This window comes from Globicephala melas, chromosome 20 (assembly GCF_963455315.2).
Source record: "Globicephala melas chromosome 20, mGloMel1.2, whole genome shotgun sequence".
NCBI lineage: Eukaryota > Metazoa > Chordata > Mammalia > Artiodactyla > Delphinidae > Globicephala > Globicephala melas.
The window spans coordinates 40,466,593-40,491,603 of record NC_083333.1 but is presented as its reverse complement, the minus strand read 5'-3'; the positions used below and the strand labels follow the sequence as shown (position 1 = coordinate 40,491,603).

Below are 25,011 nucleotides of genomic sequence, written 5' to 3'. Positions count from 1 at the left end.
AAAAAAAAAACAAAGAAAAGGAAATTTGGACAGAGACGTTTACAGAGAGAAGACCATGGGAAGACACAGGGAGAAGATGGCCATCTGCAAGCAAAAGAACAAGGCCTCAGAAGAAACCAACTCTGCCTACACCTTGAGCCTAAACTTCTATCAAACTTCTATCCTCCAGAATTGGGAGAAAACAAATTTTTGGTATTTAAGCCACTCAGTCTGTGGTTCTTTGTTACAGCAGCCTAAGCGAACCAATACATCCTCCTAAAAGACATTTCCTGTGTCTTTAGACTTGTGTTCATTTTGCAAATTAGACCCAGTGAAGTCAAGTGATGCCATAACGTTCCCATAAGGCCACATGTCTAGTAGTGGAGCCCACATCTGAACAAAGAAAATTAATTTCTCAAGTTCACAGCCAAGAAGCTTGCCTGCAGTCCCTGGACCCCACCTCCTGCTCTTAGTAAGCTGCTTGTCACTTTTGCAGGCAATGTTCCCACAAAATGGGCTGTCATGACGTGTGTGGGGACTGTGAGTGAATGGAACAGAGGGGCACAGTAATGAAGAGCACGCGCTCTGGGACTTCCCTGGTGGCACAGTGGTTAAGAATCCACCTACCAATGCGGGGGACACGGGTTCGAGCCGTGGTCCGGGAACATCCCACATGCCGCGGGGCAACTAAGCCCATACGCCACAAATACTGAGCCCGCGAGCCACAACTACTGAGCCCACGCACCACAGCTACTGAAGCCCACGCGCCTAGAGCCCATGCTCCGCAACGAGAAGCCACCGCAATGAGAAGTCCGTGCACCGCAACAAAGAGTAGCTCCCGCTCACCACAACTAGAGGAAGCCTGCACACAGCAACAAAGACCCAATGCAGCCAAAAATTCAAAAAATTAAAATTAAAAAAATTAAAATTAAAAAAAAAAAGAGCACGAGCTCTATATTGACCCCCACCTGGTTTCACATCTCAGCTCTGTCACTTACTGGTTGTGTGACCTGAGCCTCAGTCCTCTCATCTGTATATCTGTAAAATGGGGGTGATGAGGAACAGTTCCCAAGTCATAAGGGCACTGTGAGGATTAGACAAGCTGATCTATATAAAACGCCTCTCAGGGTCCTATAAACGTCAGCACATGGGAGTCATGGGAGAGACCAGGAACAGCAGGCTGCTGGCCGGCAGGGGAAACAGGTTATGAACCAGGCCCAGCGTGAGACACTGGGGGAAGGGCCGGAATTTCTTCCTGGTTCCTGGGGGCGGCCACCAGAAGCATGCCCTGCAGACGCCCACCTGGGCAACGGGACCTGTCCCAAATAAGGAAAGGCATATGCCCTGTCCCACTCCCACCCTATAGAAGGAAGGTATATGTGCCTCGACCAATCAGTAAAGGAAATTTTCACCTCGGACCATTCTTTTGTTTTCTGGCTATAAAAACTGATCAATAGCACATGTTCGAGCTCGACTCTCCCAGACTACTAGGAAGTCGGCCCGCTGTTCTGGCAGTGACCCTTCCCTCTAATAAATTCCATCTTCTTTACATTCTGCTTTGTGTCTGGAAATTCTTTTCCAACCCGCGTTCGGACCACGACAGCATGGAACAGACTTCCTTACAGCCCTCAGAAGGAACTAACCCTGATGACACCGATTTTAGACTTCCAGCCTCCAGAACTGTGAGACAAGACATTTCTATTGTTTAGGCCACCTGGTTTGTAGTGCTTTGTTATGGCAGCCCTAGAAAACGAATACACCATGGATCTGACCCTTGTGCAGTCCCAGGTGCCTGGTGACTTGAGGGGCCCTGGCACTGTGCCTGGTGGTTTGGCTGGGCTGCAGTATGAGAGATAGCCTCCAGGTGGCGCAGAGAGCATCTAGCGGGAAGATAAGAGGTGGAACTCGGTACCCCACCCGGCAGGGTGGTGGACCCCACTCCTCCACACTCTTGAGGCAACTAGGTTGCCCCCTCTGAGCCATGCCAAACTCCTGGGCACCATGTCTGGGGTCCAGGGGACAGCTCTGCCCACGGAGGGTACACTGGAAAGTCACTCCATCACCTTGTGAGAGTCTACCTGCTCTCACCTCTAGATGGAGGTCATCACAGCTATTCTCCTGCCTTTACAAGTCTTCCCCCACTCTCCCAGCAGGAAAGAGGAGCAGGAAGAAAGTACCAGGTTTGGGTATTGGGAGGTGGGTCCAACCAGCCAGGGGGAAGAGGCTTCAGGGGAATGAGATTTTCCTGGCCATGCCCAGGAGAGCTGCCTGCTCCACCAGCAAGGGGACAGGGGTATTTTGAAATCTCAGTGCAACTTATGACAGGCAGGCCCAGGACATAGCCCAAGAGAGCAGACAAAAAATACCTGCCATGGGGCTGATTAAACCCCTGTGATATACAGCCTCTGAGCTCACAGAGCCCTCCTGGATTCCGGGGCTAATTGTGCCCCCCCCCCAGCCAGGCTGCTGGGGCTGCTGCAGCCTGCCCTGCCTAACCCCGGCTTCACAGCTGTCCTCTCAGGAGCTCCACCACTCCAGCTCAGCTAAGGCTCCCAGCAAGAAAATGTGGAGGGGTGGGCAATTTTTAGGGCACACACAGGTCAGTCTAACCCCTGCTGTGGGCATCAAGAAGCCAGTACACCCCCTGCTGGCCCCTATTCAGAACCAGCATGACTCACCCTCGCTGGACCCACATTTGGATAGGACACACTGTCTTTAACAAAAGAGGAAATCGAGTCCCAGAGCAGGGGAGGGGACTTGCTTCAAAGTACATGGACAGGCAGTACAAGAACTGCTTCTGGAAGCTTCCCTGCTTCCCTCTCTACCACTCAGCTGCCCAGACCACCTCTTCTTTATCATTACACCTCTGTTTACCGAGAGCTTACTGTGTGCCAGGTGCTTTACACACAGGAGCTCTTTTAAACTTCACAACCCCATGAGGTGGGTACCATTATTGACCTATTATCCCACTTCATAGATTAGAGAACAAGCATGGAGAGGTTTCATGGCCCCGTCCCACCTCTCCTTAAAGCCTGCCAAGTCCTGATCTGAACTGCTGGGTGGGAAGGGGGGCTACAGATACAGAGAAGGGCTTCTGGGGAGGCTCAGGGATGCCCAGCCCCTACCTGGCAGGCAGGGAGGTGCTACACCCTGGGCAGGGAGAGTGGGGGCCAGAGCCAGAGAGGCTGGGAGTAAGGGGTGTGAAGACAGGGGGAGAATTGAACTTAACTTGGGAAAAGACCAGGTGAAAGCAGAGGAAAAGAGCATGCGTGTACCCAGGTGTCTGTCTGTCTGATTTACGTGGGAAGCGGGTAAAGCTCCCTCTGTTCTCACCTTCCCCGAGAGATGGGCTGAGGCTGCAGCAGGGAGGGAGCCAGTACTTGAAGGCAGGCTCAAAGCAGCGCTGGAGAGTTGATGGAGGCCAGGGCTGCTGTCTGCCTGTCTGTCTGTGTGTCCATCCATATGGAGCTAGAGGGGATCAGAAAGGAGCACTCAGGCAGGCCCCAGGGCCCATTTCCATCCCTTCTTCCTGGGCGACAGTGGGCTTCAGGGCCCCAGGTTTCTTCTTTTCTTTTTCTTGTTTTGGCTGCATTGGGTCTTTGCTGCTGCACTCGGGCTTTCTCTAGTTGCGGCAAGCGGGGGGCTACTCTTCGTTGTGGTATGCGGGCTTCTCACCGCGGTGGCCTCTCTTCTTGCCCAGCACGGGCTCTAGGTGTGCGGGCTTCAGTAGTTGTGGCTCGCAGGCCCCAGAGCACAGGCTCAGTAGTTGTGGCGCCCGGACTCCGTTGCTCCGCGGCATGTGGGATCCTCCCGGACCAGGGCTCCAACGCGTGTCCCCCTGCACTGGCAGGTGGATTCTCAACCACTGCGCCACCAGAGAAGCCTCTTTTTTGCTTTTTAATTTATTTGGTTGCACCAGGTCTTCATTGCAGCACGCGGGCTTCTTAGTTGTGGCATTTGAACTCTTAGTTGTGGCATGCACGTAGGATCTAGTTCCCTGACCAGGAATTGAACCTGGGTCCCTTGCACCAGGAGCGCGGAGTCTTAACCACTGCACCACCAGGGAAGTCCCAGGGCCCCAGGTTTCAGTGGAGTCCTCGGGCACTGTGTGGGATTCTCTGACTGTACTATCCAAAGAGGGGTGGATAGAAAGAACTCTGGAGGCCGTAAGTGCAGAGCGGGGAGTTGTTTCAGCCGCAGCCTGGGGAAGGGTGTCCTCGGGAAAGCGCTGCTTTTGCCAAAGGGTTAACAGGAGAGGAAGGTTCTAGGCCTGTTCCAGCCTTTGGCAGGGCATGAAGGGCTCCCTCACCAAACCCTTAATGAGCCCAACTACACTCCGGTATTTTTCCCCAGGTCTGTCAATATCTACCCTCCCACCTCCCTGAGCCAGGTCCCAGGCCCTGCCTCTGAGAAGGGAGCCTGGCTGGCCAGCCAACCTTGGGCCAGTCCCTGCCCCTCTGGGCTTCAGTTCCCCTTCTTCAAAGAGAGAGGGTGGGGCTGGGCTAATCTCTTAGGTCCTTTGAAGGTGGGCAGTGGCAACACAGAGCAGCTGCCTCTCAGATTGGGGTGGGAGGGGGGAAGCCAAGTTGTATTTGTCTGTTTCAGCTGCCAGAGAAAGGCAGGGTGGGGATAGAGAAAGAACTGCCCCATGGAGAGTGTCCATTGCCATCTGGGCACTGTGTAGACAGCACCTCCGTTAACCCTCATAACAACCCCGTGAGGCTTTACAAATGAGGAAGCTGAGGCTCACAGTCGAAAAGAGAGGCAGGTGAAAAGGGTCAGTTCTGTACCATCCTATGATGAAGGGGCAGGGGGTGCACACCGCGGCGGCCCCCATCCCCGTCACTCACAGGGTCACGAGCATGAGTGTGGGATCGTGCCTGGAAGAAGAGAGGCCTCATCCGTTCTCGTCCTAATGGAGTGTGAGCCCTCCTGGGCCTGGCTGCCCCCTCAGTGTCCCCAAGGAGCCACCACTGAGCACTTTGGTCTCTCTTTCCTGCCACTTCTACTCTCCCAAGGCTGACACTTTGCAGGGTGAGGAAGGGCAATAACTCACTTCAGTTGTGCGGCCACCATAGAGCGGCACCCGACGTGGGATGGCCCAGAGAGCTGGGGTCTCTCAACTCACACAAAAGACTCCCCAAAGGAGTCAGAGACCCCCACCTCGAGGAGTGGGATGGCGCGAGTGGGGGCAGCCACGGCAACCCCCAACCCACACGTCCCTGCTTGGCCAGAACAGGAGGCCCTGGGGCTAGGCAACAGCCGGTCCAGGTGTCAGATGCGGCGGGGTGGGGATCCATTAGGCAAACCAAGTCAGCCGTGTCTGTCTTCCCCCCCGAAGTGATGACAGAGAAAGCCGGTCACCTCTCCCTGGGGACTACTGGGTGCTGGGGATTTCAAGGGTGAGCTGGATAAGAGGTGCTGAAAGTCAACACTCCAGCTCCAAGGATGGGAGAGAGGGGGCATGGGAGGTGATGGAGAGCGATGGCCCAGAGATGAGGTCACCGTCCCCCCCCCCGGCCCTCTCTTCCCCCAATCTGTCCTCACCCCCTATTGGCTGGGAGTCCCAGAGGGCCTCCTTCCCTCCTGACACCCCCAGAGATAAGGGCTGCCTCTCCTGGACACTGAGACTCCCCTGAAAGACCCTCAGGCCACCCTCAGGAAGGAAGTCCTTCTTGCAATCTAAGCTGCATCCCTCCTGCAGGGTCCACAGTGGCAACACAGAACCGCTGCCTCTGAGGTGGGGGTGGGGGAGGGGGTATGAGCCTCAGTACCCCCTGTTCTAGCCTCTGCTGCCAGGCAAGGCCTAGGAACCTTACTTGTTGTGCAGGAGACCCTCCACACTGCCTGCCCAGGACGCTGGCACAGCTCAGCCTCATCCACCGCCTGCTCGCCCAGCACAACTCCCCATAAGACTGAACAGCGGCTCCCCCAATCCGTGCTCGCCATCGCGATTGTCCCACAATGGGGAGCAACTCCCTATCAGCACTTCCAAGTTGGGGCTGAGTGAATGCGTCCTGAGAGCCAGAGGAAGGAGGGTTGAGACGTCCTAAGACTGTGAGAGTTGTGGGTGGGAGATAGAATCCTGCCTCCCCCTTGGACCGCGAGGGCCAGCCTCTGCCCCTGACCCTGACAGAAGAGGAAGCATTCTGCTTGAAGGGGGAGGGGCGGGCAGGAAGGCCTCCAAAGACGGTGAATGAGGGGGATGGGACCCGGGGGTGGAGAGCATACTCTTTGCACCCCTGCCCCAAAAGACAACAGATCTCCCATCCCCCACCCCTTCCATTCTACTCTATCCCAGGGGCTAATAAGGGGGGGTTGACTTTTGGAGTCTCTAAACAACTTAGACGAAGAAGGTAGGTTATTTGGTGGAGCCCCCTGTCTGCAGAGAACGGTCCCCTCCTTTTTAGGATGAGAGTCTCACCGTCTCTGCCCCGTGGTCCCCAGCCTCCCTTCCCCTACCTCGTGGGAGCTGGAAGTCCTCTGGCCATCACCCTTGTCCCAGCTCCCAACCTCTGTTTCCGGTTAAGTCGTGATTCTTGTCTCCCACCTTACCCCAGCACAAGGCGGGGCAGGGTCCTCGCCGCTGCCACTAGCCCTACAGAGACACCAAAACCGCCACCCCGCGCGCGGGCCCTCTCGGGCGCTCAGCCCCAGCGGCGCGTCGGTCCCGGTTGGGGAGCCAGGAGTGCGGTCCCATGGCCCGCGCCCGCCCCTACCTGAAGGGCGCTCCCGACCGGAGCGGGGCCGCATCCAGCCGCCCGCGGCCACCCGGGGCGATCTGGATTCTCGGCTCCCAGAGGTGAGCGGCGGGTGAGTCCCGGGCCCCCGCGTCCCGGGGCAGCCGCGGAGTCTCCGGAGCCCGCCCCTGGGCGGCCCGCGAGAAGCAGGTGCCAGGAGCCACGCCGCCCCGAACGGAGGGCAGGCGAGCAGGCTGCGAGAGGGGCTGCTCCCCTCGATGGGGCTCCCCAGGAAGGAGAGGAGGGGAGACCCAGGGGCTCTCCTGGTGGCGGGGCTGGGCCCATGGGTGAGTATCCTCCCTACCCCTGGCTGGCCAGTCCTGAGCGCTCCTCGCCTTCAGAGGGGTCCCAGAGTTTAGGGGAGGGGACCCCAAAGTGGCCACCTCCCAGTGGCCTGCTGTGACCTTCCCTACCCCTTTGTAAACCAGCCCCTCTTCTCAGGGGAAGTTCAGGGAGAAGGAGGAAGCTGACATTCATGGAGCACCTCCTGGGTGCCAGGAGGATGGCATTCAATCCTCCTAACAACTCAGCCCAGATTGGTTTGATTCCCATTTTACACAGCAGGAGATGAAAGATTGGGGATGTTAAGCAACTGGTCCAAAGTCACTCAGGAAGTGAGCGCCGAAAAGGAGACTCCAGGTTGCCGGGAGGTCAGAGCACCAAACCAGGCCGGTGCGCCTGCTGGGGAGATATCACCGGTGTGTGCAGCTGGGAGACATTTCTGATTCTTCCCAGGGAATCAGTGCACTGGGTCTGGGCTGCATCAGGGCACAAGGCAGGGGTATGAAGCCAAGCAGAGGAGGGCAGGAGGCAGGGGCCAGTGGCATAACGTCCTAACAGCTCTTGCCATCATTCCATTATTGGGGAGTCCCCCCAAAAGGGGATAGGAATGGCTTATGTACCTAAAGAAGATGTACCACTGCTGCGCACCCCACCTCATGCTCCGGGCAGGCTTCACGTGAAAGAGGCCTTCCAGAGAGGAGGTCCCGCTGTGGGGAGCCCTGGAGATGCCATGCCCGCTCCCTCCCAGCACTTCTGGTTCTCACACCCACCAACTCACTCCTGTCTTGAGGCCTCTGCTGTTGCCTCAGCCTGGAACTGATCTTCACAGGGCTGTTTCCTCGTCACTCAGGCCTCAACTCCAGTATCACCTCCCCAGGACCCCATTTCCCCAGCCCCATTATACCTTATCCCAGCCCCTGGTTAACTTCCCTCTTAGCACATCTCCCAGGATGTAATGCTTTTGCCTGTCTCCCTCATGGGGGCAGGGCCTTTATTTCCCAGATATCGGAAGCACCAGCGCAAAGCTTGATGCGTACCTAATAAATGCTCCATGTGAAGAGTTGTTGAACGAATGCATGAATTCATTTCCACGCTAAGAGTCAATCCACATTAAAGTGTACACTTTAAATGGGCGAACTGGGCTTCCCTGGTGGCACAGTGGGTAAGAATCCGCCTGCCAACACAGGGGACACGGGTTCGAGCCCTGGTCCGGGAAGATCCACGTGCCGCAGGGCAACTAAGCCCGTGCGCCACAACTACTGAACCTGCGCTCTAGAGCCCGCGAGCCACAACTACTGAAGCCCGCGTGCCTAGAGCCTGTGCTCCTCAACAAGAGAAGCCACTGCAGTGAGAAGCCCGTGCACCTCAACAAAGAGTAGCCCCTGCTCACCACAACTAGAGAAAGCCTGCGCCCAACAACGAAGACCCAACACAGCCAAAAATAAATAAAATTACTTTAAAATGGGCGAATTGTAAGCTATGTGACATATCTCAATAAAGTGGTTACTCACAAATCAATCAGTGCAGGGTGGGGCTGACAGTCATGGTCCCCCACGGGTACCTCGCCATCCCCCAGCACCCCCCCCCCCACAACTTGATCCAGTCACATCTCTCTCCGTCACAGTCCACATCCTGTGTCTGTCCATGGGGAACTGCAGTTGCTCAGACTTGGAAGGGATCTTAGCGGTCATCCTGTCCCTTCTGTAACGTATCCCTGACAGGTTAGCCTCTGGCCTCTGCTTGCCTATACTGATGACTCACTCTCTCACAACACAGCCCATTCCGCTGATGGATGGTTCTCGAGGATAGAAAGCTCGTCAATATGGGGTCTGGAAGTTGCTTTCCTGTAATGCTTGTGCAAGGGTTCTAGAGCTGCTCTCTGGTAATGCAGAAAAAACCCACCCTGACTTCCACAGCCTGCCGAAGACGGCTGGCAGCCTCTTCCTCAGGGGTCTCTTCTCCCAGCAAAATAGACCTATTTTCCTCAACTATTCTTTCCCTTACATGGCCACCTCCTCCAGGAAGCCCCTCCTACATGCTCCTAGGGCATCTCCTATGGGCCCTAACACTGCACTTATCATACTGTATTGAACTGTGTCCCCCAAACCCTGCCCCAGCCATCCCACTGTGCTGAATAGGCTAGTTCTGGGCCTTTACTCATTCCCTTCTGCTCAGTCCCTTGCATGGTGATCCAGTGACCTGAACTGCACAACTCAATAAAAATTTGTCTCCAGAGGTTTTATGACCCCACTCACATCCCTCTTAAACTTACTTAGGCTTTCAATGTCCTGCTTAGAACAGAGCAAAGGAGATAATCACCTCCCCCCATCCTCCATCCCGTCCTCTATGAATGCTGCCCAGCCCTTAACTTTTCTGCCCTCCTGAGTCAGCTCTATATAGAGCTGAGGGGACCTCCCATGTCTACTTTCACGTGATATGTTGGCAAGTTCAGCCTCCCCATCTAGCTGCCCAGAGCGTGATTTCTCGAACTATGACAACCAGACCTTGTGTTTGGGCTTGCTGGCTCTCCCATTCTGCCCAGCCTGATGAAATCATTCAGCGGGACCACAAGTGCCAGCTTAGTGCCACCACAAAGACGTGGCTTCACCTAGATACACAGGGATAACACGCCCTTGAACTCCAACCCTGCACACACACACAACACTGCTCTCATCTGTGAGCCTTCTGCCTTCCAGACCCTTCCCACAGCTTTATCGATCCATTTTATCCTCCCAAATAGCCTTGAAAAGTCAGTATTCCTCTCCTCACTTTAAAGATGAGGAAAGGGAAGCTCTGAGAGGTTAGTTTACCTGCCTGAGGTCACACACTAGAAAGGGTTGAAGTTGAACCCCATCTGGTTGACTCTAAACTCTAGGGCCTCTTTCCTCTATGTAATGGTGCCTCTAAAGGCCTTATCCCAATATACCCAGACATTTTTCCTATAAAGGTGGGTGAGGAGGAAGAAAACACAGAAAACCTCTTCTTCGTCATGAGAGCTGGAGGTGCCAGGTTGGGCTGGTGCTCCCTTTCCCGCCCATCACTCATCCAAGGAGGGATTCAGGCCCCTAGTTATTGTCCTCCCCCTCCAATGCCGCCAGAAAAATGACCCTTAGTCTAAATAAGGCTACGGAGTCTCTAGTTGGGCCGCTCAGTTCTCCCTGCTGCTCAGTCTCATCCCATTATCTCCTCTTCCTCTGTTTTGTCTGTGATGAATCCTCAGCCCTAGAACAGTGCCTGGCACACCAAACGCAGCCAACACGTATTGCTGGATTTGAGGGACGAACCAACTCTCACTGTGGGCACGAAAAATGGATTGGGTTCCTTGCTCTGGCTGTGTGGGCTGAGGCAAGTTACTTTCCCTCTCTGAGCTTCAGTTTCCTTATCTGTAAAACAGGACAATTAACAGATAATAGGGCTTCCCTGGTGGCATAGTGGTTAAGAATCTGCCTGCCAATGCAGGGGACACGGGTTCGAGCCCTGGTCCGGGAAGATCCCACGTGCCGCGGAACAACTCAGCCCGTGCGCCACAACTACTGAGCCTGCGCTCTAGGGCCCGCGAGCCACAACTACTGAAGCCCGTGCACCTAGAGCCCGTGCTCCGCAACAAGAGAAGTCACCACAATGAGAAGCCTGCACACCGCGATGAAGAGTAGCCCCCGCTCGCCACAACTAGAGAAATCCCGCGCGCAGCAACAAAGACCCAACGCAGCCAAAATTAAATTTATTAAAAAAAAAAATTTGTTTTAAAGAAAGGAAAAAAGAACACATAATAACATGGCGGAGGGTGATGTGAGATCATCCCTGCAGAATGACTGACATAATATGTGCCCAATTAATAAAACGGGTATCATTAATGAGGTGTTATGGTCCCTGCTTTAGAGACGGGGCGCCGGGGCTCAGAGAGGTGAAGGGACTTACGTAACACACACAAGCTGTTATGCCCAGCTTGGAAGTGGCCCATACAGAATGGGAGCCCGGTATGTCTGGCCTTAAGGCTGTGCCCTTTTCCCTGCACCGCAGGGCCTCCCCTGAGTGCTCAATAAATAGAAATCCCTATCACAAAGATAGGAGATGGTTATACTAATAACACCAAGGGCCCCAGCTGAGGCAAAGCCTGTAGCAAAGGGGCTCAGGAGAGGAGCCAAAGACCCCTGCCCAGACAGCAGCTCCTGTTCTGCTCATGGCCCCACCTGGGGTTGGGGGTGCAGAGTAATTCTAGGCCCCTGTGTTCCAGGAAGGCGGGGGAAGCCCCAACCTCAGGTGGGCCTGCCCTGTCCATCATGGGTCCTTTCCGTTCCCACTGAAAGGGCAGAATCACTAACGGCTGAGAGCCCTCCCCCCAAGGGGGCCAGCCTTTTGCCTCCTAAAATAGCCCAGAGCCACCATGTGCCCAGGGCGTCTCCCCACTTGTTGCAAATCCCTCTGAAATTAAATCCCCATCCTGCCCGAAGCAGGATGGCACAACCTGCTGCCGCCGCCGGGCTCTATGGCTGGCCGGGCTCCCCCCAGGGGAAGCTGGGACAGCTGTCCTTCACGGTGACCGAGACATAAATCCCCAAATAATGAGACAGGCGCTGGGAACACAGAACCAGACACGGTGCTAATTGGTTTACTTCTGGGCAGGCATGATGTGGAGACAACAGCCACAGGCCTCGGTTTCCCAGCCGGGACGATGGGGTGGGGAGACGTGATGACCTTCTGGGTCCCTGAGTTTCTGTGCCCTCTGACTGGCTTCACACCCAGACTCGCCAGCAGTTCCTTCCTAGAACATCAACTTCTTAGATGTAAAAGGGAAGGACTGGGATCCCCTGGTCCAGGTCTTGAAGTAGGGAGGCCCAAATCATGCCTACCATGATCTAAAAATACCTCTTTCCGCTAAGAACAAAAACAAAACAAAACACAAAACCTAAAGTCTCAGCCACCTCAACATGCATGAGGATGGGGGGTGGGGGGAGGGCCCAGCACAGTCTCCCTGCTCCTCGCGCATGGTCAGTAGTGGATTCTTGGACGCGCAAGAGGTCCTCAGTTTTCAGTAATCAGGATGAGATTCTCACATTAAACTTTAAAAGTCTTTGCTCAAAAAGAAGCAGCAGCGTGAAGTCAGAAAGGGAAAAACAAATATCATATATTAACGCATATATGTTGAATCTAGAAAAGTGGTACAGATGAACCGGTTTGCAAGGCAGAAATAGAGACACAGATATAGAGAACAAACGTATGGACACCAAGGGGGGAACGTGGCGGGCGGTGGTGGTAGTAGTGTGATGAACTGGGAGATTGGGATTGACATGTGTACACTAATACATATAAAATAGATAACTAATAAGAAAATAAATAAATAAAATAAAACAAACAAACAATAAAAAGAAGCAGCAGCAGCTGACGCCTTCGACTCCCCTGACTTTGCCACCATCACCCTCTCCTGGAAACATGGCCAGATGAGCTCCAAATACGGGCCACACGGAGGCTCCATTGCACTGGCTTAGAGGCAGTAGGATGGACAGGACGACCTTTCCAGGCCTGGGCTGCTTCTGAGTTGTGGTGAGATGGAAAGGGGAGGAGCCGGGGAGGGGATAAGTGTGTGTCTGTGAAAGTAATCTGGGGGAGTCTCATGAGAACCGGAGTAAGTTGGAATCAGGGAAACATGCATTTAAGTACAACTCTGCCACGTACTGACCTGTGACTGGGAACACGGCCCTTTTCCCCACATCTCAGTTTCCTGATCTGTGAAATGGGGATGACAATAATAATAACTAATAATAACTCCCCTAACCCAAGGCTGGCAGCTAAGAAGATTAAATAAGATAACAAATAGAAAATACCCTGCAGGCTATAGAGAGCCATTGTGATGTGAGGGGATGACATTGTTAGTTAAAGCAGGAGGGACAGTGGTAAGACTGCAGAAAGAACTTCCTCACAGCTGTGCAATGGAAACTAATGGGGCAAAAGAGAGGGAAGACAAACGGGCCTGGGCAGAACCCCCAAAACCTCACCAATGATCCCCTTTCCCAACACAGGGTGCCCTTCCCCATACCCAGACTAGACCCCTCCCCTCCTGCCTGTCATCTTGCCTCACAAGTCTATCAGCCCGTCCCCAGGCTTTCCCAGCCCAGAGCTATATCCAACTTGTTTTTGTTACCAACGCAATGGAAATTATTTCAACCTCCTCACTCAGCTTGGCAAAGCTGCCTGTGTTGTGTAGGAGAGGCCGAAGCTGGAGGAGAGGAGGCTGGGAACTGACGTGTCCACAGCAGGGGTAGCCCCCTCCCCAGAATATTCATTGCAACAGCAGCAGTCTAGAAGGCAGTCAGCTTACTGGGGGGACTTCCCCATACTGCCCCATGGAAGAGAAGGAAAGGCTGAGGGCCCAGGGGTCCTCACTGGGACCTTGGCTACCTTCCCTCTTACTTAAAGAGCTGTATTCAGAAGAGGCCGGGAGAGGCCCTGACTACCAGCCAGGATCAACCCTGAGGAAATTAAGATCTTTGAGTTTCCCCAACCCACCCTTCATTTCCTGATGCTTTTATTTAGTTAGTTTGTCCAGCAGAATGCTCCCACCCCACCGGACCCTGAGGTCCTCTCCTCTTCCTCAGTATAAGTAACTGAACTTAACGCATCCTAACCTCAGAAGGATGGAGGCAGGGGGAGGCTGAGGATGACCCTGAGGATCTGGGGTCACCTGGGGCACGAGGTGGGGGAGAGACTCCAAGCCCACTGGCTGAGGGAGATGGTGGGGTGGCCGCGGTCCACCTTGCTGGCCAGGGAGCAGCTGCCGACCACAAGGAGTCCTCCTCTCAGATCAGTCGGGTGGGTGGAAGCACAGGGCCGTTGCAGGCCATGAAGGAAGCCTTTCAAAACCAGCAGAGAGGCTCCAAGAAACGCCCTGGGGATGGGCTGTGTCAACATGCCCTAAGCCCCCCAGGCCCTCCGCTCAGCCTCCAGGCTGCCAGGCTGCTTCCCACAGTAGAGGCTGCCAGAAGGCCTTGGCTGGGAGACAGCCTGGGCCCCAGGACAGAGCCTGGGCTCTGGAGCCATCAGACCTTGGGCAAGTCGCTTCACCCCTCTGATCTGTAAAATGGGCACAATAGACTCTACCTTGCAGGGTTGTTGGGAAAATTAAGGGATATATATGGAGAGTGTCTCCCTTTGGGCCTGGCATAGAGTAGGGGCTCGATAAACTCACTCAATAAACATTCATTGAATACCTACTCTATGCCAGGCCCTCCATTCTATGCCCCGGGGATCCAGCAGTGAACAAAAGTCCTAAGGGTCCCTCACGGGGCTTGCAATCTAGGGAGATGGTCAGGTCAATACGCAGACAAACACACAAGGTCAGGGAGAACAAGAGGCCAGGAAAGGCCTCTCTGAGGACAGGACGGTTCAGCCCAGAGCTGGCTGATGTGAGGGACAGGCCCGCTTGAGGGTCCTCAACTGTAGCTGCTCACTGGAATCACCTGGGCAGCTTTGAAAATGATGCTGGGGCCCCTCCCCAGGGATTCCGATGAACTTGGTCCAGGGTGCAGCCTGGGCACCAGGACTTTTCAATTCTGCCCAGGTGATTCCCACGTGCAGCTAGGGGTGAGAACCCCTCACCCTGCAGTTTTCCCCAATGGCTGGCCCCTTGAACATTACCTGGGAGCTTGCTGGTCATCCTGGGCTGGGCCCCAATCCCAGGGGTTCAGATTCAGGGGCTGGCGTGAGGTTCAGCGTCTGCCTTTTTAACAAGCACCCAGGTGATTCTGAAGAGCAGACAGGCCTAGAGGTGTGGTCTGGGATTCCAGCACTGTCCTGTCCAGAGCCACGCCCTGCTGCTTAGGAGCAAAAGGACCCACCTGTTTGACCTCAGCCTGGGAAGCCCCGCCTCCTTTCTCAGGCCGTCAAGTTCTGCGCATGCTCCTGGGCTTAACAGTGAAGACAGAAGGTCCCCACCGCTGTGGGCTTGGACTCTGTTTCCTCAGCCTCTTGGCCGAAGCCCCCACGCCATTCTGTTCCATGTCCATGTTTCATGTCCAACCACGTGGCTCCAAGTCTGGCACCCCACAGGTAGGACTCGTCCTGGTTGAAGGAGTACCAAACCTACCCCAGCCTCTGCTGGACACAGCTGCTCCCACAACTGGGCCAAAGGCGGCAGGGTTGTGACCTGCTCCTGGAAATCCCTGCTCCACCCCCCTCTCCTGTCCTGGGTCTCTGATCCCAGGACTCCTCCCGTGGAGTCTGAATTCTCTCCCTCCCACTACGCTCTCAGCCCTGCCCTAAGGGCCAGGCCCTGGGATGGGAGAGAATCCCCTTACATCCCTGCTGAAGAATCAGGTCCCCGCCCCGCCTCATGCTTTAGCTGCCTGGCCTAAGGGATGCTCACCCTTTAGGGAAGCAGCGTAGTATAGCCATATCCCCACACTGGGTTCAAATCCTGCCCCTGCCACTTCCCAACTGTGGGACCTTGGCCACCTCTGTGCCATAGTTTCCCCATCTGTAAGATAAGGATAAATAGTATCTTTCTTAGAGAGTTGTTACGGGGATTAAATGAGTCAAAATTTGTACAGTGTTTAGCAAACAGGTATATCGTACATTATGTGTGTTTGTTAAATAATATTTAAAAATATATGATTCCACGGGCTTCCCTGATGGTGCAGTGGTTAACAATCCGCCTGTCAATGTAGGGGACACAGGTTCGAACCCTGGTCCAGGAGGATCCCACATGCTGTGGAGCAACTAAGTCCGTGCGCCACAACTACTGAGCCTGTGCTCTAGAGCCCGTGAGCCACAACTACTGAGACTGTGTGCTGCAGCTACTGAAGTCCGCAAGCCTAGAGCCCATGCTCCGCAACAAGAGAAGCCACTGCAACAAGAAAGCCCGCGTACCGCAACAAAGAGTAGCCCTCGCTCGCCGCAACTAGAGAAAGCCCACGCGCAGCAACAAAGACCCAACACGGTCAAAAAATAAATAAATAAATAAATAAATAAATTAATTAATTAATTTTTAAAAATACACGATTCCAGGAAGGTGATGCTTTAGTCAGTCAACAAAGTGGGTCCTGACGATGCGCTAGTTCTGGGAGGCTGGGATTAAGATTCCATTTTACAGGCGAGGAGACTGAGGATCAGGTCAGTTACTTCAAGCCTTCTCCCTTCAAGCACCCCAAGGCCCACCTCCCTTACTCCTCAGGCGCCTGGCCTGGCCCAGGTGGGCTCTGTGCCCCGCACCGACAGAGGCCCCTTTGTACCCCTGCCCAGGGTCACACCCAGAGCTTGGAGCCACGGACCAGACAAGCGCCTTGTGTCTGGGTCTGTTTCACGGCCAGATCTGTGGTCGCCCTGGCTGCTCCAGCCATGTGCTCTGGGCAGGTGGGCCTGAGGGCCATCCCCACCCCTCCCAGCCCCCCACCCCAACCTCAGCAGGGCATCCTTCACCCTCCCTCGCCACATTCAGCCAGGAGACAGACTGGGAGGGAGCCCCGAGGAAAACACCCTAGTTCTCGGTCTCTATCCTGTGCAAACTTCAAGTGGTCGGACGCTGGGGTGTCTGGGGCTTCAGAGGAAGGGAGGGGCAAGAGCTGAGGGTGTGAGGAATGACATGGAGGCCACTCTGGGGCAGTGGGGAGGGCCGTGGTGGGATCCAGGGAGTGAGATGAGGGTACCTGGCCCTTTCTACCTCCCTAACCTGTCTTCAATCTGTTCACTTCTCTTTACCACCTGGATTAGCACCATAGCCTCCTCACCAGCCTCCACTCCTCCACCTCCCACACTCCCAGTCTATTCTCCACATGGCCAGAAGAGCCTTTTTAAAAGGCAAATCTTCCCTGGTGGCGCAGTGGTTGAGAGTCCACCTGCCGATGCAGGGGACACGGGTTCGTGCCCCGGTCCGGGAAGATCCCACATGCCGTGGAGCGGCTGGGCCCGTGAGCCATGGCCGCTGAGCCTGCGCGTCTGGAGCCTGTGCTCCGCAACAGGAGAGGCCACAACAGTGAGAGGTCCGCGTACCGCAAAAAAAAAGGCAGATCTGAACTTATCATTCTCCTGCATAAAACCTCCAAAGGCTTCTCCTTCACTTTATTATTATTTTTTTTTAAATATCAAATCTGATTTTTATTTAAAAAATTTTATTTACTTATTTATTTATTTGGCTGCATTGGGTCTTCTTTGCTGCACGTGGGCTTCTCTAGCTGCGGTGAGTGGGGGTTACTCTTTGCTGCGGAGCACAGGCTCTAGGCATGAGGGCCCCGTAGTTGTGGCTTACGGGCTGTAGAACGCAGGCTCAGTAGTTGTGGCGCATGGGCTGAGTTGCTCCGCGGCATGTGGGATCTTCCTGGACCAGGGCTTGAACCTGTGTCCCCTGCATTGGCAGGCGGATTCTAAACCACTGCGCCACCAGGGAACTCCCTGATTTTTATCTTATTATATTATTATTATTTTTTATTTTGGCCGCACTCTGCGGCTTGCGGGATCTCAGTTCCCCCACCAGGGATTGAACCTGGGCCATGGCAGTGAAAGTGCAGAGTGCCAACCACTGGATCACCAGGGAAGTCCCTCCTTCACTTTAAGAGAATCCTTACCGACTGGAAGATCTGGCCCCTACCCGTCTCCCAAAACCCTTCTCCTCTGCAACCCACCATCCTGCCCACAGATTAACTGAGATATAAATGCAACTCTCCACTTAAGGCTATGGCTGGTAGAAGTAACACTGGTAACAGCTAGGAACCAGATACAGGAAGACTCGTTATTGACTAAAGTGGACACAGGAATCTAATCTTGACCACAAATCTCTTTTTACGTTCGAATCTTCCAAAATTGGAGTTTACCCAGTCACTCACGCAATGGCAGAGACTAGGGTTGGGGGTCTTTGATCGTTGTGAAATTGATCAGTGAATCAAATCTCGGTGGCAAAATCTACACAGAATCGATGCCAGTGAAAATAATTTCAGTAAAATTAAAATAGAATGGAAAAAAAAAGGAAATTTGTTTAATTGTAGGGGGAAAATGGAAAAATCTGATCAAGGAGTTAAGCTGGATGAATAGGGTTCAAACTGGAAAACACTTTCTAAAAGTCTTCAGTGTTGGTATGTTTTGATTTAAAATGTTTGCATTCAAAACATCCTTTGGGTCAAAATGTCCAGGTCAAAATATCCTGTGCCCCTCGGATCTGTTTTCGTGCCTCTCCCTGCCTTTCTTGTGATACTCCAGCCACACTAGGCTCTTTCTCTCCCCGGAGCACAGCAAGCTCTCCCTCACCCCGGAGGGTCTCAGAACCTGTTCTTACTGCCTGCAGCGCTCTTTTCCCCCTGGCTCCTACCTCTCTTTCTCATGGCTGATGCTGAAATACCGTTGAGAGGCCTTCCTTCCTTGCCCTCTTTAAGGTAGATGTCCTTCCTGCCTCCTCATGTGCTCTCTTATTCCCCCTGTCTTATTCCTCCTTGAATTCCCAGGGCAGGGCCTACCAAATTGTAACACGTAGTAGGTGCTCAATAAATAGTTGTTTGTTTGGTTATGCCACACGGCTTACAGGATCTCAGTTCCCCAACCAGGGATCGAACCCGTGCCCCCGGCAATGGAAGTGTGGATTCTTAACCACTGGACCGCCAGGGAAGTCCCAATAAATATTTGTTGAATGAATGAATAAATCAGTAGCACCAGGGTGAGGGGCGGGGGGATGGGTTAGGGCTTACAAAAGCCCCGGGAGAGCAAAGAGACAGGGCAAGGGAACAGTCTTCCACCTCTAACCCCCTCTTACTCATGACACCAGGTTCTGGAGAAGCCCATTTCAGCAGAAAGGAGGGGACAGTACAAGTTCTGCTTCATTTCTGCCCCTTGCCCAGCCTCCCAAGGTCCGAGCCCATGTGCCAACTGGCCAGCTGCCCCACCCCCACCCCAGCTGGGCTAGGCACCCTGCCCCCCCCAGGCCTGGCTCCCACATTTGGCTGTTGGCCAGGCTATTTGGGGAAACTTCCTGATCCCCCCTCTGGCCTCTCTGCTCCCACACCTCATCCCACAGCCCCGGAATAGCTGTCCCCGGCCTCAACCTAGGGACAGTCGCATTCTCAATTAGCACCCAGATGGTTGCAACCATCTCTAAAAGCTTCTCGTGTCCCTCTCCCCTCAGGAAGCCGCTAACTAGGACAGCAGATCTCGGAACAAGGTCACAAGACTCGTGCCCCTACACTCCCTCCCCAGCTGGAGACACGGGAGTCTCCAGTGCAGCCCGTGAAGATGGAGGAGGCGTGGGTGAGGGTGAGATGCAGGGAGTGCCAAGTCAGCCTGGGCTCCTTTTTGCCCACAGAGCAGTTCTGGCTCAGCCCGGGGAGGAGGCCTAGCTGTGGGGAATGAGGAGACCTGGCGTCGAGTCCACACTCTGCCTGGATGGGGACTTCATGACCTCTCCAGGTTTCATAGGGTGGGATGTGGCACTTCTGTACCCAGTACAGTACCATACAAAATCCAGGGACAGAGTAACCCTTGGGGTCCGAGGGAGATCATTCTGGGATGAATCCTGGGAAGGGCCCCAAACCCATTAGAGAAATATTCCTCCACTGAAGTCTTGTTCTACCGCTGGCTCCACGCTCAGCCAGTGAGGGTGGGTAGGCAGGTGGGCAGACGTCTCCCACATTCTGAAAACTACACCCCATGTGTTCTCTTTGGGAACCCCCAGAGAACCCAAGGGATCCAGTTCCCAACACCTTCTCAGGGTATTTCCGCCAACCCCAGGTGAGGGATGGGGGTTGCAGGGCTGTGTCATAGCTCCCTCTCCTGCCCGGCCAGTGGGAAGGGGGTCGCTGGCATCAGATGTAGGAACCAACAGACCTGAGATCAGGAGGGTAGAGATGTCTGGGGCCTGGGGAGGTAGGAGAGGCTGATGGGGGTGCTGGGGGAGGGCAGTGAGGGCGGCTGGAGCATGGCAGGGCCCGGCCTGGCCTCTGGCCTGGGCATCTGAAGTGGGGGAAGAAAGCACCTATGGAGTTGGTCCTCACCCCACCCGAGGAAACCTTAGTCAAATAAACAAACAGCCAACACAGCCGCTCCTGTAAGAGAAGCCAAGAAGCCGTGGCAGTGAGGAGAGGCCCCCTGAAGTGGGGAGGCTGTGGGAGAGGGCAGGGAGGCTGTTTGAACAGGCCCCGCGGCCCTGGGGCAGTTGGCAGAAATGTTTGGAACAGGGCGGGGAGCGCAGTGGTGGTTTGGATCCACTGGGGCCTGGGGTGGGTGCGCTGAGCTGGGCTGCTTCGAGGAAAAAGAAAAGCGTCAGTGGTCAGCGACGCTTCTGGTCAGTGACGCTTCTGAGGAAGACTCGTAGCCCCCAAGACCTTTCCCTCGGCTCAAGGCCACAGACAAGGGGCTCTCTCCCTCGTCACTCTGAACCCCCAGCCCTGCTCCCAGGCCTGTGACCTGGAGCCTTGTTGCAGAAGAAGATGCTGTGAATATTTCTGTCTGGAGCCAAAGCCCCCAGATTCTCAAGTTCTCAACAGAGGAGCTGGGGCGGGTGGGCCGACATCCGTCCTCCCCAGAACCTGATAGTCCTCCCCCTTCCTGGCAGTTGGAGGGGCCAGAGGTGATGGCAGTGCCTGGGGACGCTTTATCACCTTTTTCTGCACTCAGAGACACCTGGCTGTCCTGTTCCCTGGGACGCCTCATGAGAGGAAAAGAGACTGGAGAGACAGAGACCTAGACTTAGCGGCAAAGATGGGGAGAGGCAAAGACAAACAGACACAGAAAGATGAACTAGTGAGATGCCACACGACCAGAGACACAGAGCCAACGGACAAGGAAGGAGATTGAGAGTGAGGCGGCATGTGTCCGTGCCAGAGAGACAGACGGAAGGGCAGAGCCACACACAGAAAGAGACTAAGAGAGACAGAGACAGATGTACAGAGAAAAGGGGAGAGGAACAAAGAAAGACACACAGAAAAAGAGAGACTCAGAGAAAGACAGAAAATGACAGGCACAGGAGCAGGGGGAGGGCCGCCCAGAGAGCACACGGGACACAGGGACAGACACCCGTACAGGCTGAGAGGCTTCCAGAACTACACAGGGACCTGGAGACACTCCCTGAGAGCCGCGGGGGAACAGAGGGGCCGATTGTTGAGCCTGGCGGGGTTTGCAGGGAGTCCCAGGAGGGCGGCATGGCTGCCTCCTGTCCCTAACGCTGAACCCCTGCAGGCATCTGGCCCCCAACCACCCTCAAGTAAGCCAAGCCCTGGCCACTGGAGCTGGTGGGTCACCCAAGGTGAATGAGAAGTCACCAATAGGGGAGAGGGAATGTGAACTGTAATGAAGGCAAAGGAGCTGGTGTAGTGCACGTGTCAGGATGGGTCCGCGGGGGATCTGTATCTCGGATTGCACTTGCAGTGGTGATTAGGTGTGCGCCACGGTTCAGTGACGTCTGTGGGTTGGTGTGGGTGGGCATGCTTGCCTGGGTGTGTGTCTGAATGCGAGTGTGTGTGTGTGTCCAGTTCAACCAAGCACTTCACAGCGCTAATGAGGCCAAGGCAGCAGGTTTGATCCTCAAGCAGCCCAGTCAGGACCCATGAGTGAGTCGGAGGCGGCCACAAGAAGGCTGCGCGCCTCTCGTTCTGAACAGACGGTGTGTTCAGGTGCCACAGGGCACTCAGCTCCAGTCGAGACCAACGTGCCATTCCTTCCGGCTGGGGATGACCCCACTGCCTGGCCAGCTGGCCCCCACACTCTCCCTCATCCAAAGCCCAAGATCCAAACTTAGAGGAGGACCCACATTCCAGACACACGGCCCCCTTCTTGGCTGCGGGCCCCACGCCCTCTGAGAAGGGCAGCTGGAGAAATGGTCCAGCCCTGATCTTGCTCCAGTCTGACTTCCATCCCTCCTGCTGCTGCAGCCCCACTGAACTCCCTGCTTGCTCCTTGGGTCCAGTGAGTGCCCACACCCGCCCTACAGTCAGGAGATTAGCAACCTCTCTCCCTCTCATCCCTTCCCTCTTAAGCATCACAGGACATTTTTTAAATGTCCCAGTTTTGGCATGGAGAATGAGGTCAGCAGGCCCAAGGGGGGACTGCTTGTCGGTGGCAGCTGACAGTCTTCATTTCACCTTGCAGCTCCTTCCTGGTCCAGGTGGGCGTGTCCTAAGCCCAGTTTTACAGGGGTGCTATTGGGGGACAGAGAGAGCAGGAAGGGAATTCACCAAATAGCGGTTTCGGTCACAGATGCTGCCAGGCCCACCTCTAACATTTGCAGGGCCTGAAGCAGGAGCACAAATGGGGGCCCACCTGCCCATGTCTAAATATTTAAAAGTTATAAATCGAGCTAGTAAACTGCTAATTAAAATATGTTCTGGGAATTCCCTGGCGGTCCCGTGGTTACGACTCAGCGCCCTCACTGCCAGGGCCCGGGTCTGATCCCTGGTTGGGGAAGTAAGATCCTGCAAGCTGCGTGGTGCGGCCCAAAAGCAAACCCAATAAAATAAAGAAATAAGTTCTAACCTCCCACCTTGACAAATACACTTTCATAATGTCCTGGAAGACCAGCTTCCAATTTAGATGCCTCTGACTCCTGGGAGTTTTGCAGAACAACTCTGTATAGGGAGAGACAGCTCCACTCCCACCCTGCGCCCCGCCAGCAGCCCCCCCTCCTACTGCCAGCTCCTTTCTACACTGCAAGGGACTCATAGGCATGGAGGTCGACACCCAGCCTCAACTCACATCCTGGTTCCATCTTCGCGCCCTGCAAACAGCTGTCCCTTAGCCATCTTCAGGTGTCCTTCAGGTCTAGGGGTGCACACACTAGTGGCATGACCTGCCCTGAGGAGAACAGGCCCAGGGAAGAGGCTTGCATGTGCTGGGAGCAAGCCAGTGACCTTCTGGGCAGGGACCTCCGGAGTCACAGGTGTGGCGCCTGTGGTCTTGAAGGGGATACCCAGGCTCATCCCCTTGGCCCTGCGGAGTACTCCTCACCCGACAGGGAGAGGGATGGCAAGAGGAGGGTCAGAGCAGAGACCTTGAAAGCACCCAGCCAGGGTATGGGCCACCCCTCCCTCACCCAGGTTTAAGGGCGCTCATTAGACCCAGACTTCCCTGGCAGCCTCCAGAACTCGGGCCAGGAACGGGAGCTGTCTTTCCATTGGAGGGCAGCTTGGACAGTCCCCAAACAGGACTTTCAGTCACTTGTATTATTTATCTTCCTGGAAAAATTTAGTGCAGCTTGATCCCAACTTGTGGATTTCTGGATGTGGGGAGGGCAGAGAGGTGATGACAACAGGGCTTTTTTTTTTTTTTTTTGGTTGGGTCTCTAAGCCAGTTTGTTCCCCTGAGGCACAGCCCTCCCCAAGTGGGCTGCTGCTGGTCCCCGCCCTGTCTTCTCACCCTGGAGACAAAAAACAGGGTGACTAAGGAGAAGATGGTGAGGGGACCTGGGCAGCCCAGACAGACCCAGTCAAGATCCAGGGACCAGCAGGGGCTGGGTGGGGGTGGGGGTGAAGGGCACGGCTCTCTCTGGCCAAGTTTAAAAAAGAATTTCCAACCCCACCCCTACCCCTGGCAGATCGGCTTTGCTGTCCTACCCAGGAGGGGACACTTGCAGTTGTTGAGCCCTCACCAGGCGCCAGGCACTGTGCTAAGCACTCTATGCCCACATTCTCATTTAATCCTTGCAGCCCTATGAGGTGGGTTCTATTATTATCCCCATTTTACAGGTGGGGAAGCGAACTCATAGGTGAACTAACTCGCCTAAGGTCACACGGTAGGTAGAGGCGACAGAACCCAAGTCTAAGTGACCCCAGAGTCCCCACTCTTTCCACCATAGCACATTGCCTCCCAGAAGCAAGAAGCTGGCACAGAAGCAGAAGGGATGAAGGTCAGATAGGAGAGAGAACTTCCTGACAGTGACAGTGTATGTGGTGAGAGGAGACAATGGAATGGGGAAACTAGACAGACACAGAAAGCCCCGCCACCTGAGTTGGGTCTTGGTCTGTCTGTTAGCTTGTGATGATCTCTAGAAGGTCCATGGGGTGCTGGCTGGATCCAGACACAAGCACCCTGACCTCCCTCCGTTCTACTATCTGGGGTCCTCTGCTCTACCCTAACACAGCAGCTAGGCCCAAAGTCTGACTCTCCTTTGTGGCTCAGAGCTCTAAGCATCCCATCTGAGCTGTCAGCTCAGGACCTCCTTTTCCAGGAAGCCTTCCTCGAGGTCCTAGGAGGCAGGACCCCTTCCCTACAGCCCAAATCCCAACACAGAAGGTGCAAATGCACCCACGTCTACAATAACGCCCACTTCTGTGATCACCTCCCCCATCCGGCTCTGGGACATGGACGCAGAGAAGATCTATTCAGTCCCCAGGCTCTCTGGGTTCCCCAGGCCATCTGGACCAGCCCCTGCTCCCTCTTCCCCTTCACCCCCACACACCTGTTTCCAGGGTGTAAAGAAATGATGCAGGTGCCCTGGGGCACACCAGAAAACCCAGGCTCCAACTCAGGTATGCAGTGTCTCTTACCGCATTTTCCCTCAGAGGCCGTTTGGGTCACCCCATCACCCCCTAAGTGGGAGGAGGGAGTAGGATGCTGCACTGAATGAGGCACGGGGCACTCTGAGTCAGTGAGGTTCCTCACCCGGAGCCCCGCAGTCACCACCCGTAACCTGCTCTCCTCCAGAAAGCTGCGTGCCTCAGGTCCGGCTCTGTCCTTTTCTGTCCCTCACAGCCTGCCTCGGCATCAAGGAACGCCAGCCGTGACCCTCTAAACTTCTCCAGAGTTTAGTCTCACCCGCTACCTAGATGCCCAGCATTAGTGCTCAGATCCAATAGGGATATCCTCCCTGCCCCTTGGGGTCCCCCAGTTTTGAGGCGAGGGCACAGGACAGGTGGAAGGGGCTGCCTTGTTCTCCCGCACTGCCCTCGAGGTCCTCAGCGTGGACCAGCCTGCGTCGCTGACTTACCTGCGGGGCACAGACGAGCCCGCCGCGGCCACCTGCTCTCACCGCGCTCCGTAGCGCAGCGGCTTCGCGCTTGCCGAGGCGGAGGCGGGGCCGGCGCGGGGGCGGGGCCTGGGGGAGCGGCGG

At 55.0% G+C, this 25,011-nt stretch overlaps 1 protein-coding gene across 7 annotated transcripts in view; it reads right to left on the bottom strand.

Moving 5' to 3' along the window:
* The window catches only part of LOC115843647 (zinc finger protein 385C), a 57,904-nt gene extending 32,893 nt beyond the window's left edge, over positions 1 to 25,011 (bottom strand). For 5 of the 7 annotated variants that reach the window (XM_060291317.1, XM_070044543.1, XM_070044545.1 and 2 more), the window contains exon 1: positions 24,889 to 25,011. The gene's annotated coding sequence lies outside the window, so the exon portion shown is untranslated. Of the gene's footprint in view, positions 1 to 3,312; positions 3,448 to 24,448; positions 24,471 to 24,888 lie in introns of those variants that run through there. The other 2 variants (XM_060291316.1, XM_060291318.1) reach the window with 2 other exon arrangements.